A 15,899-nucleotide genomic window follows, 5' to 3' on the forward strand; every position below is an offset into this window, starting at 1 on the left:
TGCAAGTACTGGGACACACTGAGCTGGAGAGTGGGTGTGATAAGTGAGCGGTGTGTTTCAGTGTGTGCACAGTGATACCATGCAGCAGTAACTGAACTGCTCAGTATGACTGGAAGACCATCTGGAGACAGAGTTAAGATCGAATGTTTGGTTTTTCCTTCTTTTTTCTCCTCCAGGTGTAACAGCATCCATGCGCACACTTTGACTCTCTTTTTCACTGCCATACTGATCCGCAGTCTGGTTTGCATTCAGCTTCTCCATATAAATGAAGAGGTAAGGGTTGGAAACCGAGCAGCTAGATATAACTAATCTCACATACAATTTGTTCTTGTGACTCAATAACTGGCTGGATACAGAAAAGTACACGACCATGATTCAAGCATAGAAGTGTTTTGACAAGAAGTGCCAAGTCTTTGGTCATTATCAGAGTTCTTCTGGTGTAATACAGAAGAATCAGAATGTTGGCAAATGGAGCCATGAAAAATGTATATTAATAATAATGTGTTACGGTCTTGAGCTTTGTGGAAAACCCTCACTGCAGCCCCCAAAACCATAAAATAGCAGGGTTTGATGTGTAACAACTAGCCTGAGGTTTTTACAGTCACAGATGCTGAGAGCCTTGATAAGGCATGTGTCTACAGAGTCTCATTTGTTGACATACAGAATTCATGGCTGGAGGCTGTGAAAATTTACCAATTATCCATGTGTGCCATAGAGCAGCACCGTTTGACTTGGATGCAATGCGTATGTTTGGCTCCACAGCACAAGCTGAAAAATGAGATCAGACAGTGTGGCTAGCAGAGCAGAGAACCAACAATATAAAGCAGTGTGTGTGCAATAAACTGGCAATACTGCCCATCTGCATTAAATAGCACTATATTAATGATGTTTGGCTCATGCTATATAGAAAGACGGTGGAAATTATATAATGGACATTTTTCGTGTAATGTTTCTGTCAAAACCTATTATAAATAGCATGTGCAATGCTGGTTTCTGTACAGAATTAGATGTGGGTGGTTGCTATATTACACTACAGTCAGCAGCAATTCAATTTATTTTACAAACTCATAAACAGCGGAGGAAGTCTAATACTGAATGAAAATAGTCACAAAAAAATCCACTTTTTCCTTTTAACCTATTAACAGAATCTGTAGAGGTAATCATGGCTTAGTAACTAGAAGTTATAAACAGTATATGATCATAACAAGAGGTTTTCTGTGACAACAAAATGACAGACAAAGCTGTTTCATAAGAAGATAACATCTTGAATGAACCATGTCTCTACCGAAAGGAAAAAAGTGGAGATTGTCCTATTATTTGCATACTAATCAGTCTCAAGAGCAAGATTTAACTGTGTGTTTTAGCCTTCTTCATTAAAATGCTCACAGTAAGACATTCTTGCTGTACTGTGTAGCAGTGGCGACACTTCTTACATTTTCTCATTAACTTATTTCTTGTTGACTTTCTTTCTTGTTTTTTTTCACATTTTCTTGTTACTTTATATTTTTGCCCTCATAATGAGACATTTTGTTGAATTGAGGTATTTTTCTTGTAATAGTGAGAAGATTTTTTCCGTGTAGCAAAAATGCCTTTTCAGATTGAGACGGCTGCAATGTTTATGGTACTTATATGTTGTTGTTTAGAACTAATCTTGCAGAACAAATTAATTGGTTAAAATAACACTTTTTCAATAAACAATTAACTAAATACAAAAATGTACATAAAAAAAACAAACATTTTAGTGCGATCAATAATTTTGTGTAAAGCGCATCTAATTGTGGAAATGGCTAAAAACGTACATTTTGGTGCAGCCATAGGTTGCAGTTGGGACACGTGAGAATGTCCACATGGATTACACAGCCTTGGGTTTTCTACTGTCTATCAACCCGTGAGATAAAAGCTCAACCAAAACATTATCTTAAACAAATAAGAACAGCAAATAGCACAGCCAGCCATAGAAGCAGAGCGAAAATCAGCTGACACCGATAAAAAATAGACTTTGCTGGGGGAAAAATGGGATAATTTAGACTGAATTCATCAAAGTACTGCTGTGCAGGCAGCCAGGTGTCTGTGTTTGTGTACTTGCGTGTCTTCACAAACAATTTTGAAGAGAAGTCCCCTACAGGTCAGAAAACTCTTTTGATATAGAGAGAGTTAGTCGCTCAGACAGAGCACAGGTGACAGATATGCATTATGCATGGCAAAGGAAGGAAAGGCTGGATATAAAAAGCACACTAAGATATTCACAGTTACGCATACAGATGAATAGAGCCATACTGTACTGTTACCTGTGCAACTTTATTAAATAGGCCGAGACAAGCACAGAGTGCAGTCAATATACAGTTTTAAACACGGTAACGGGAGAGAATGCACAGGTATATATAACGGCATACAGTATACATAGGACACGCACATATTCTTGTGAGATTGTGTGCACGTATAGACAGCCTTAAACCCCCTCCACATCTGACTTGGCGCTCCTTCTCCCTCAGGCTCAGAAGGCAGTCTGAGGCTGCACTTAAGTGCCCAACGGCAGAGAACAGCTTTAAAAGGAAAGTCTCTGGTCTCTCCATCTGTTGTTCTGTTCTGGGCCAGGCAACAAGAGCTACAGTAAAATCGCTTCAGTGATCAAAAATTACAAACCTGATGTCAGCAGCAGCACAGTGTACCCAGCAGTCAGCTGCTTACATCTCCCACAGTCCCACAGAGAACTCCTTGCAGGTCCACGTTTGTCCTCCTTTGTTTTTGTGATTGATACTGCAGGTTGAGAGTGTTCGCTATCTTCGGTTGGTACAGGTGTCTCTAATTAGCTTCACAAGAGTAATGATGCAGTTTAATTGGCTGTAGAAGTTTGTATGTCATCCATGGAGTCAAGTACATTTTATGGAAATGAGGGTGATTTGGTTGCTCATTCTCTTGCATAACTCGATGTTTATAAGTTGTGAGTGCTGAAAAGCTCAAAGCCTGATGATAACCTATTCTTAAAGCTGCTCCAATCAATATTTTTGTATTGATGTTGCTAATTAGCTATTTAAAAGGGGTAGCCTGTGATGAACCAACAGATAATTGACACCCAACTCTGCATTTCTCCTCAGCTCTGCAGGGCGTTTAGCATCTTTCTGCTCAGTTTTGTTTTGTAAGGGTCACTTTTCACATAAATCCATTTCCAGCCACAGCTGGCAGCTGTTTTCAATAAACAAAGCTCTGATAAACTACCTGTCCGGCACCAAACAAGCAACTATCAGGTGAACATAGATGTTGAGGATGGTCCCTCAGAAGTAAAAAGGAGAGTGAATTTTGAACACTAGGTGACCAGAAACATGCCATGCATCTGCTTGATGTGTACATTGGCAACTGTTTGCTAACACATTCCCATATCAATAATTTCTGGTGTTCGAGTTGCACTGCTCCCAAGGGGTTAGACAATGAAATTGATAAGCACAGTTTATGGTAAAACAGAAACTTAAACATTCATAAGATTTGGAAAAAAAAACATCTTTACAGTAACTAAACCCACACTTCTGTGGATCTTGATAGATAAACTGGTGATGTCAGCTGTCAGCTAAAAAGTAATATACTGCCTCTAATAGAGGATGAGAGACGCTGAGTTACTGTGTGAAGCCAGGCAGGGTGGAAATAGCTGACATGTGAAACCTATGAAGAAAGAGGCTTAGCGAAGACTCCAAAGACTCTGAACAGGGGACTAAAGAGAAAACAAAGGGGAGGAGGAGTAACACATACACACTTACACACATACCAACCATAAGTGGACATTCTCTTGGATGCCTTTGTGAGGTGCTACCTACAGTACAGAAGTTAGCAACTGCACAGAGCGCCTCATAATTAGTCTTTCAACAGGCTGGACATTGTTAATCTTAATCTGTCTCTTATCTCTGGTTCCAGATGAGGGGAATTAGTGGCCTTCACCCCACCACTTGGCTTCCCCTCATGCCTCAGCCATTTCTCCTCATTACAGGACCATGTGGCCCAACGCGATACCGCAGCAGACCACAGCTAGCTCGTTAGCCCTATTCTCATTCTGCCTGATGAATGATATGTGCCCTCTGTGGCATTGGCTTCTCAGCCACATTGATTTTGCAACTTGAAAGGTTCTTTAATCATGTTAGAATTATAACAGAGTGCTCATTGTGCTCTTCAAGTGCACATGAGCACGAACATAGTTTTGTATTCACAAGGTGAGACAAATGCATACACACACTGAATCACAACAGGGATGTTCACTTTCTTATTCTTAAACACACACCTGAATACCCTAAAGCAAGGTGTGCATTTGAAATCCTCAAGTTTCTTTTCCCATAAGCATCATGTGGGTTTACCTTGGCACAGTTTAAACAGAAGTGATCATTTCAAACTTATCATTTGCATCTGGCATCCTCCCTAACCATCCAGATAAAGCAAATTAATACATTGTATACATCTAAGGCCATATGCAGACTGATATATTCCACTAAGTACCAATCCATGCATGCCATGTTTCACATGTTGAAGCTGGCCTATAGCATTTTAGTAAAATCTCTGTCTGTATCAGATAGTTACATAGCAGCTCATAGTTATTCCATTCACAGCCTAGTAATCCCAGAACAAGCTATGCCAAAAAAAAGAGATAAATAAGTAATGAAGAAGTGAGCGGAGAGTAAAACAACAGCAAGAATGGAAGACAATATGAGAACACTGAGTGAAAAAAGATGAAAGCGCTTGTGCATCTTATCTATGAAAGGTTTAACCCCCTTTTCTCTTTTCAATTAAAGATATAGCCCTGGTCTTGTCTCAGGAGGATGACACTTTCAGCATGGCCCTGCACCATCTGATTGCTATTTCACTAATGCTATTTTTATGCAAATGTGGTTTTTACCTCATCTTCTTTTTCATGTCCTAATGAAACGTCTGCTATGCTGGAAGTGTTGTCCTATCTGGCTACATTGAGGAAAATCTACATGTCTTCTGAGTGCCGTCCAAGATGCTGTAGAGGAGATGAGCTGGACGCATTTAGAGGAAAGCAGTTCTGATAATACGGGGAAAAGAGGTGATGCTTTTTCCATATCAGATGCCTATTATATATTTACAATGTAAACATCACAACAAGGGATTACAGAAAAATACTACAAATAGCAATTTCCTGCCATCATAAAAGGTTTACTCCATTTTAACTCAAAAAGTCAACCATTGTTCAATACTGAAACCACATTTATTGATCAGAAGGCATAACTATTTTATCCAAGCTAGATTGCCATGAAATTTCTTTTACATATCCATGATGCCCAGATGATGAAACAAATTAATTTTGGTGATCACCTGTATTTCCCTGTAGGACACCAGCAGGTTATAATTTTCACATATACTTGATGTGAAAAATATAATGATATAACGACCTACTTGATTCATTTTGTACAGAGATTGGTTGTTCCCAAAGGTTGAGGTTTTCTCACTTTGGTGTTGAGTTCTCCCACCATGAGGTTGACATTTTTGATTTCTTTAGTATTTTAACTTACATTTATTCAAAACCTTTTTATTGGATAGGTTGCCATGGAATTTGATAGACACATGCATGCCCTCCTCTGGGTGAATTGTAATAATTTTGTTGATCCTCTGACTTTTTAATATAAGCCACTGCCTGGTCAAAATATGGTTTTGTTGTAAGACCAAATACTAGCTAAACAAATGGCATTCTCTGTACTTTGTATTTAGTACAACTTGGCTAATGCTAACACGCTAAACTAAGATGGTGAACTACCTGTAAAACATCAAGATGTTAGCATTGTCATTGAGAGCATGCTACCATGCTGATGTTAGTACAGTTCAAAACACAGCTGCTCTTAAGCACAGCCTTACAATACAACTAGCAGGGCCGTAGACTTGTTAAAGGTCAGAGAACTTTGAGTTTGACATGCACAACCGTTATTAGATTATTATTTTTTATTTATCTGTTGCATTTACAATAAATACATGCAAAAAAAACAGACATTAGACAAAAAATATTCTTTGTAAATATGAACTTGAAAAAATAATTTTATTAGAATAATTAATCAGCAATACGCTCGACAAGGACTCCACAAAATATTAGTCTAGCATACTCTCACTATACAATACTACAATATTGTAAATAAGCCAATTTGGATTTTTTTAAGTAACAAAAGAGACTTGGCTCAGTGTTAGTGGTAAAAAACTACGAGGAGAGGATGCAAAAATACAATGATCCACTTAACATCTCATGCACCAGCCAAAGAGTCCATTTCGTGCTGGCACAGTTATTCCACATGGCAGAGGAGAGGTTGGAACTGAGAAGGACATTCAAAATATTTTGTTAAGTTGTATAGGTACAGACACTATGGCTATCTTAAGAAAACTCTGGGTCTCATAAGATCATTTTGAACATCATGCTTTCACGTAGAGATAACAGTGTATGTCAGAAATCATCCCATTCACACGCATCCTGGAAAAGAGAACACTTCCCCGCAGATGTTTAAATGAATATACTGCTGCACATATTTGTGATGAGTGACTGTGATACTAAACTAATGAAGAGTGTTTGAACTGTAGGATGAAATGACAGATTTTGCAATGGGTAAAAAGAAAGTGTGATTGTGTGAAAGTAACATGAGGTGTGAAACCAAGTGAAAGACTTTGATGATAGAGATGCAGAGATCAAAACACAAGGATAATGAGATATTGATGGATTGCAGAGAGCTGACAATGAGGTTGTCACATAAAGAAAATATACTGATTGGATAACAAATAAGAATCCTTTTGTCACACTTGTTTTCCGTTTTAACAGCCTTCATTTTGATTGATATTAACATATGTTAACATTGCACGCCACGTTGTTGTCTTTTATAGGACAGAGGGGCTGCAAAGATAGGGTGGCCCACTGTATACAACCTAAGGGTTATTTCACTGTCCTTGTTATAAAACAAAGGCAGAGAATCCAAATGACTCGGTAATTAAAATGTCATTAATTTGCTGTCTCTTATCAGAACTCACAGACAGCTCTTAATACAGGCCTGCGAGGAAGATTGAGTTAGTGTGTTTCCGGACAACACCACATGCTGCAACCGCTCTCACATCAGCTATCTCAATAATATGATATGTATGGCCCCAACAGACTGCACAGCATTTTGACAATTAGCCAATTACATTTCATCTGTGTAATACTGGGATTGGTTTGCAGAAATATTCGCCATGTGCAAATATCTCATTAAAAAAAGTAAATTAGGTTTCATGATCACTAGCTTTGATGATTCATAACCTTTTCAGCTCACTCCACTGACACATGAACACACATGAAAACGGGTATTGAGCTGCGCTTGCTTATATAAACATGTAGTAATACACATACATATCTCTTATCAGATGCATATTAAGTGGGCCAGGCCAGCATGCTAACGTTTTTAATTTCCACTGCATAAATGGAGGTGCAGCCTGATATGTTCGGTTTTCTCTGCATTATTTGAAACATAAAATTTACAATAATATAGATTTAGCAACATCCCAATAGAACAATTAACTGTACGGTCCACATCAGCTGGTTTATTAATTTAAACTCCAGATGATTTATTCTTTCTGCCTCATGTGAAATGAAAATACCTGTGATTTCTGAATGTAGCCTTGTAGGAATAGAGCCCATAATTACTAATACAAAGAAGAATACAAAACAACAATATAGTTTATGAACCGTAAGCGCTAGCTGAAAGTGGATGAGAGACAAAAGACAAGTAAATGAATGAAATAAACTAAATGACAAACCTCTGAGATTAATTTTTGATACAGGCAAACAATGCAAATCAACATAAGTGACAGACACCAAGTTATGTGCAACATTTGAATTTGGGGATTTGAACGTGTTCTTCATTAGTCCCTTTAATAGTTCAGCTTGTACCAGTATTTACATTTGTTTTACAAGTAGTAGGAGAGCTTGAGTCCTTCTCCCTTATCTGTACAGTCACAGAACTGAAGGTAAATAAAAAACTATAACTATTTAGAAATTACACAGTCGCATTGAGTTGGTGGAATTAGTTTCTCGCTTGGAGCAGTCAAGACTATTGGCATATGTGAAGAACATGTATTGCACTCTCAAATGTTTACTACTATCTCACAGAAATCCATTCCTTATTCACGCAGGTCATGATTTACATCTAGTGCCAACATTCAGTGCCAGTGCAGGAAGTAGTGTGTCTTTTATGTAGCAAAGCAGAAGGTAGCGGATGTGAAGGTAATGGTGTTGGATGGGCTGTCATGCAGGTGACTGGAGTTCACGTCTGCTCATAATCTAACAGCTGATGTTTGTCAGTTTTTTTTATTAAAAACATATGAGAGAGAGAGAGAGAGAGAGAGAGAGAGAGAGAGAGAGAGAGAGAGAGAGAGAGAGAGAGAGAGAGAGAGAGAGAGAGAACCAACACTGGGTAGAAAACAAAACAACAAAGAGATCAGATTGGCTGTGATTTTTGTACTACGTGATACAGCTGCATTTATTGCATAGCCAGTTTGACATGGTCAACCACAAAAAGAGTACAGCAATCTAAAGAGAATTTTGGACTTCTAAGCCAGACAAAAACTATTAGATAATTGATCTTGTTTTACAAATCAGTTTAATCCAATCCAATTTCTGTATCCGGCATTCCCATCTGTTTGACCCCTGTGAGAGTTTAGCTGCTCACGCTTGAACAAGGCCTACCTCCGAGCGGAGCTGGCTGAATGCGCCGTGTTACATATGGGGCTCATGAGGCAGATCAAACAGGCTGAGCGATGACTGGATGCAGCCAAGGCACATCACCTGTTCTGGTGCCTGAACAACTGGCAGCAGTAGTCCTGGTGATGTTTGAACCCAAAGCTACGCAAAAGAGGTCGCCGTAGGTGGCCTGACCTGAGCTCACGAGAGCACAAGCGAGGACAGCTGCTCGGGACAGATGTTGCCGTTTGGAGAGCAATAGTGGGTTTTAACTGCCCGTTTTATAAGGCTGGGTTGTCAAGACAGTGCAGTCGCTGCTCAAGCTGCTAACATACACCGTTTTCAAGCTCAGACAATGCAGACTCGCTGGTTCTGCCCCAACAGGCTGCTTTATTAAAACACAAGACAAGTACTCTGCTGTTCCTGTTGATGTTTTTCCTTCCCTTGTGCTTATTCAAGAGATCTCTCTTTCCCCCAAACACTCAGAAATACACATGCAAACAGATGCAACCGTGCTCATATTACACACTGGGGCATGTTATTGTAGCCAGCAGGCCAGTTACTGGTGTATTCATCTGGCATGCTGATGACACAGTGGGATATAAAGACTGGTATTAAAAAACTGCCTTTATACTCAGAATTATTAAACAAAGAAAGACTAAATGCATGAAATAGAAAGTCTGTTCTGTTTGATGAGCTATGTATACTGCAGTATCACCATTAGCAGCTAAAATGAGGATGTTATACAACTGGGTCTCTCACATCACAATGTGTGAGACATCAGTGATGTATATTATTATCACTTCTCCCGGGCCGTTTGGCTGCTACGTTCCTCTGATTCTGATATCATACCTGCAGGAATGCAATACTTTTCTTTCTCTCAAATAACCCTTGGAAATCAGAGAGACTCTGCAGCTGGCTCCGTTGCTGCACTACACAGGCCGAGCGAATGTTCCACTCGTAGTTGAATTAACTGTCATATCACATCTGCATCAGCAGCAGTGGTGCTGACTCCTGTGTTGAAACCCCTCATTAGTGTTTCAGTGTGCTCTGATTGCTGATTGACCAGATTGAGATTGCAGGCATCAAAGCTATTTCCTCTTCCCAGTCACATCCTGCCCCATATTCTCCTTCTTGATCTTCTCCTGTCTCTCAAGCTTTAAGGGTTTCTTAGGGTTTGGCTCAGGTCAGACCTGATTGCTCTTTATTCAGGTCTGCTTTGTCCATCTCTGACTCCAAGGTTCTTTTAAACAACAGAAGAAATCCAATGAACTATTGGACCAGCCAAAAAAACTCTTCTTTAGACCAAATTTTGATTGCATGAAAAGTTTACACGGAGATTTAGCAAAGCATATCATAGACTGAAGACTTGAATAGAAAAAAGGATTTGATTCGTATTGAAACCCCACAGCATACTCACAAATGATAATTCTACGGAAGATTAAAAGATGGTGCTTTCACTTTGGCATGTGGTCTTCTGACAATGTTTAAAATGAAAACATGCTTTTCTGATGTTATCAGAATTATATTTGCTACTCTTGTGAGTACAAGCTACCTGCTGTTTACAACTAATAACCAGCAATAAGCTGTACGTTCTTTCGCAGGATGAGGATAATGTGTCCTGCATGCATATTTTAGCTCCATTTATTTTCACTGAACTCAATTTCAGCCCTGAATATATTTCATGCAATGAAACATGTATAACTGCAGAGATGAGCTCAGTGGTTATTCCTTTTCATTTCCTCTTCATGTCTTTTTCTCCTTCCTGATGTGGATTTCAAGTCACAGTTTTTCACTCTTGATAAAACTACTGAGTCGCTTCCTGTGTTTTGGCATTAAGTTTTAATGACATGCAGCATTCATTGGCAGAGATGAGAGAGCGGTTGATTTGAAAGGCTCTCTGAAGTGAAACGCTGCACCCAAATGGCTCATTGGGCTTTCATGTCAATTTGGTATGATCTCTGCCATCTCAAAATGTAAATAAAAAAAGCTTATGCAAATGGTAGGATTTTATATTTCTGCGAGGATTTGAATGTTTGTTTACTCATATGACTCCCGGGGAGGATATCTGTGTTTTTTATATGAAGCAGTTGGGAAAACATACTGTATGAATATGCAGATAGTGTTGGCTTATTTTTGCATTTGATGACAGGTTTTGACAATTTTTTTGGACAAAATTTGTTTAAAAGAAAGAGGAAATTCAGCAACAGAGACAAATATGATACACATAATGCAGAAGATCTTTAATTTTTTTAAAGATAAAATGTAGGCAACCACAACAATACAAATACAAAAAACAAACATCAATTTGACTTCAAGGGCAGATCAGACAGCACTGTTTTCAAAAACTACAATAAGTCAGAAATTAGTCAAAAGTCAATTTTACAGCTAAACGTCACTGTATTTAGTTTCATTCTGAAAACCTGCCTTTTCATAGACGTGGCTTTTTGTTTATCAGTTATCCATTACAGACTTCCATTAGTTTGGAGATTCTCAACATTTCAATAACATAAATACGAATATGAAACAGAAAACTTCCTGACACCAAAGTGCCAGGTTGTGAAAATTCACTGCCGTTGTACATCTGTGTGTTATCAGCATAGAAGCCACTGCATCCATCACAGCAACCCAGGGATTCAATCTCTGTCAAGGTAAAATGTCCTTGGGATTCTGATCATGAATGAGATAGCATGTTTACCCTCTAGATAACAATACCACCCTTCAAACAGGCCCAAAGGGTATGCTTTCAGCTCTGATGTTAGAGGACAGGCTCGACATGGCACATTTACAAGAAAGAGCTTCCTCAGTTAAATTTGACTGTGCATTCACCTCCAGCAGCTTGGTTGTAACACTTTATACACTGGCTATATGCATTGAACTTGATAGCACATGCACACATGCTCGTGCACACACACACATATATATATATATATGTGCACACTTTGGTATAGAAATCACAAGAAACTCTCAGACGTTTCTCTTCATAAATGGAGAAGCAACGTAATAATTTCTCCTTCCAGTGCAAAAACAAAAATCTGCTAAAATCTGTGAAGTGAGCATGATCCCATTGACACTGCTATGCATTTTAAATTAATAATAATGATAATTATAAGAATGATAACAATAGAAATAATTAAAACAAATAATGATAACAATACGAATACAAAATAATTTATTATAAGAATTAGAACAATTGTTATTAATAGGACGCAAAAAAAAGTGTGGAATGTGTAGACCCCCAACATAAAGAGGAGTCATTAATTAAGAAAATAACCTGTAACAGACCAAATAAAAAAGGCAGCAGCATTTGTCCTATGAAAGACAGAATATAAAATTTGTCTAATGTTGTTGCTTTTGTTGAGTTTCAGAGACAAAAATATGATTAAAAAAACAATAGTGGGCAAATCTAAATGATGCACGGTCAGAGTATTGTTACAGAATATATGCAGTGAAAATGCTTTAGGCTACACAGCACCCAATATCACTGCAGATATGGATATCCAAACCACGCTGTTACTACCTTGAGGGATTTAATTCGTATTATTTGATTCTAATTGGGTCCACAGAGGGTTCACAATCCATGCATATTTGAACTACCAGAGAAAAAAGTAATTTTAACATGTGTGTTGGGTTTCACAAGCCTACAGGATCAACAAAAGATAAGAGCTGCCATAATTTATTCCAAAAATACTTACATTTATTTAAAAGTCCAAAACACCATTCAAAAGTAAGTGATGGCAAACCAGTGGCTCAGTGTGTGTGGCCTTGAATGTACTTTTCTCCTGAGAGCGACAGAAAGACAGGGAGGTGCAAGAAAATAATTAATCCAATTTTTAAGACTTCACATCAAAACTTTTATCAATACAATCCCCTCAATATTCCTTCTGATTTAATTGACTTTTGGAAAAGCAGATCCAGTGGAACATGAAGAAGAAGACACATTTAGTTGTTTAAGCAGGGTAAATGTATTTTTTAAAAATGAATGTTTTGTGAAAGAATACGCTAACCATTAATAATTACATGATTTATCTTTATGTTCAGTAACATATTGTACAATTTATGTTAAATTAATGTAATATAAGAGAAAAACATTTTTAAGTTGTTAAAGCGTATTTTCAAATTATTTCTCTTGAAATATTCTTTGGTCTGGAGAAGGACCAAAACAAAGAGGACTGACTGTAAAAGGTGACATGTAAGTTTACAGTGCAGACAGCATGAATAGCTGACATCAGGACGTGCACACTGTTCAGGTCTCCAAGGACTATTTGCTCTGAGTCTGAAGCTTCCACTGTGTTCTCAAAGCTTTAAGAATCAAGTACTGAGTAGTTTTGACCATATCTCTGCTCAGCTTCTGCAATTTGTTAAAGGGGTGACTCACAGGCTCTAAAATCTCACGTTTCTTTTTGACATGGACTGGAGGCTCGTTGGATATTGGCTCATGTTGCGTTCATAAACTCTGCTGCAAAGCTCTTGTCACCTCCATCGAACAGTCACACCACTGAGGGAGAAGGACCTTGTCTCCAGACGTCTCGTCTACCTCATTCTGTCTTGTTAAAGCAAAAAAAACACACACATTTTGCATACATTTATACTAATAATAAGAAAAGAAGGTCAAAAACTGTCAAAATCAGTTTTTTCGTAATGATGTAAAGTGAATGCAATGCAAGCAATTACTTTTTTCTTATCATTGACAATGACTGTTAAGGAAACTGTTTTGATCAAGTTTAAACAGTTGATAGGTCATTTCAGGCGTTTATTCTCTTCCAACCTCTGCTTTCCTTTAATTTCCTTGCCAATCACTTGGATGCTGAACTGAATCGTCTAATAAGTCTCCCTATTAACCTTCCACATTATGCTGCCAGAGTCATCACGCTCAACTCTTAACCACACACAGAAGACAAAATAATAAAATAGATTAAAATCATGACAAAGCTTTGAATTCAAATTATATCTGCACACTGCGGGTGTTTGTTACAGACACACAAGATAAAGGTTTGTCTATGTCAATATGAGGACAGTTCTATTATACTCTTATTCTGTCTTCACTTCTATGTACCATATGGCCTGCTTAGATGTTTCATCTTTTGTTCATGGGTCACTAATGGCCCAGTGGATGCCCCCCCCCCGCATTAAGTCTAAATTGGCCTCTAGAAATGCACCTCCATGAAAAGGTTATATAAAATAAAACATAAACCCACCTAACTTGGAGCATAGATTCTATCCAAGATGCCTCTAAAATGTCCTTGTGATATCTATTTTGACTGAATTGGGCTTTTGTTCATGAACCCTCTTCTCTTTTTGTATCACCTCATCAAGATTTGTTTCAGGAAACTTCTGGTGGGCAATACATATGTTAAAAGGTATCCGAGCTGTCTTCGATAATAAATGACTAGAGTTTTATGGTTTCAGAAGCTTTTTAGAGCTAATTTCTGTCCCACTTGAATCTGCAGGTACAATAACTGAACCTAAAATAACATTTGCATCGGTTTCATTAGAGAGGTGAACGGCGCACACAAGAATGGCCCAGTTCTGCCAAAAACTCCCCAAAGACTGCACAAACAAGATAACAAGAGGGATATCACAGGGCACTTGCAGCTCATTTGCCCTCAATACTCATTGTGACAAACAGAGTGCCGCGCAGACAAATTTAGTCCATATGATAATTGAGACTATATATAGCTCAAACATTGGGTGGTGCTGTAATGTTCCAGATATAAAGCGCTCTGGCTGAGGCATGATTCAATTTGTAATCCCAGCTTTTACAAATGGGGTAAAAAGTCAAAATCATGTAATATCATTGAATAAACAATGTTGGTAGATTTGTCCCACAGAGCAGAGATCATTACCAGCAATAAGAAGAGTGCTCATTTTGACTGGCAGAAAAGATGATCTAAATCAAACAAATAAGATTTATTTTTTACAACTCTACACAAGAGACTGTCCTTACTGGAAAAACTATTTTTTTTTAAATTTTCCTATCATGTAACCTCTTGAGAAAATAATCTCTTAAAACACTGGTTCAGCTGAGTCAGCTGAGTTTGACATCAATGTAAATTTGACTTACTGTCCACAGCTTTCCACAGGAGAACGTTTTATCAAAAAGTTTTTTTAACTAAACAACCAAATAACAGTGTATAAATAAAAAAAAAATAACAAAAATTGAGAATCTTTTCAAAACTATTTCTACATCTTAGCTGTTTCTGTATTGTAGGAGGAAGCTCCTGTTCTACTTACGCTTTTCTTCGGTCTCCTTTGCCAATCCACTCATGGGAAGAACCGGAGCATATTTAATGTGATCCAAGCCATGTCATTTCTGCTCACTTGATAATGTAACCCTTCACAGCATAGGGGTGGACACGCTCCTGATGGGAACAAGAACTCTAATTTCTACACATTTCTACAAATAACTTTTTGCACAAACTATAGACAGGTAATCAGGAAGACTCCAGATTACGTTGCACTCTCTGCGAACATTAAATTCCCTGCTCTCTTCATTTAAAAATAACCGTTCTGAATCATTATGTGGTACTCCTAATATCTCTCTGGCTATGCAACATCACACCTGAAACCTGAAACAATTCAGAGGGAAAAGAAAGTGTTTGAAATAGATCCTTGCAAGACTTGTACATATTTGATATTATTAAGTTCTATGATGCCACTGTGCAATATGTTACTGGAGTTTGGTGTTAGTGAAGTACTCCTTTTAAGTGAAGTACCACGACACTATTAACACTGCCTAAAGTTAACTCCACTGATCTCTCTGGTCAGTGCCATTATCTCATTATCTTTGTGTCATTGTTTGCACACTGAATTTGCTCATCCTGTAACTTTAATGTAAAGTGTGTGTGTGTGTGTTACAATACAACAAATGACAAATGTAATCCTCATATCTAAAGTAGGATTTAGATTTAAAACAAAGAACAATATCTCTCACGTATACCAGCACCAAATTTCAAACACCATCAAACCATAATAATTGTTTTCTTAGTGAGTAAATTCTTCTCTTCACAGAAGACGTTTTTTAAAAGAACGCGTCTTAGCATATACTTTCACTTCAGGTTTACAAAGTCGGTGATGCTTAAATCTGTCGGCTCATTTCATCAGTTTGCAGAGATAAATTTAATCAGTGGGTCTGAATGAATATGACTTGCCTTTTGAATGCAGTAACAGAATCACGCTGCTTGCCTGAGAAAAGATTAAAAAAATGTGAAATTGG

The sequence above is a fragment of the Cebidichthys violaceus genome, unplaced genomic scaffold (genome assembly GCF_023349555.1).
Source record: "Cebidichthys violaceus isolate CVI_PGR_0920_01 unplaced genomic scaffold, fCebVio1.0.p SCAF_9, whole genome shotgun sequence".
NCBI lineage: Eukaryota > Metazoa > Chordata > Actinopteri > Perciformes > Stichaeidae > Cebidichthys > Cebidichthys violaceus.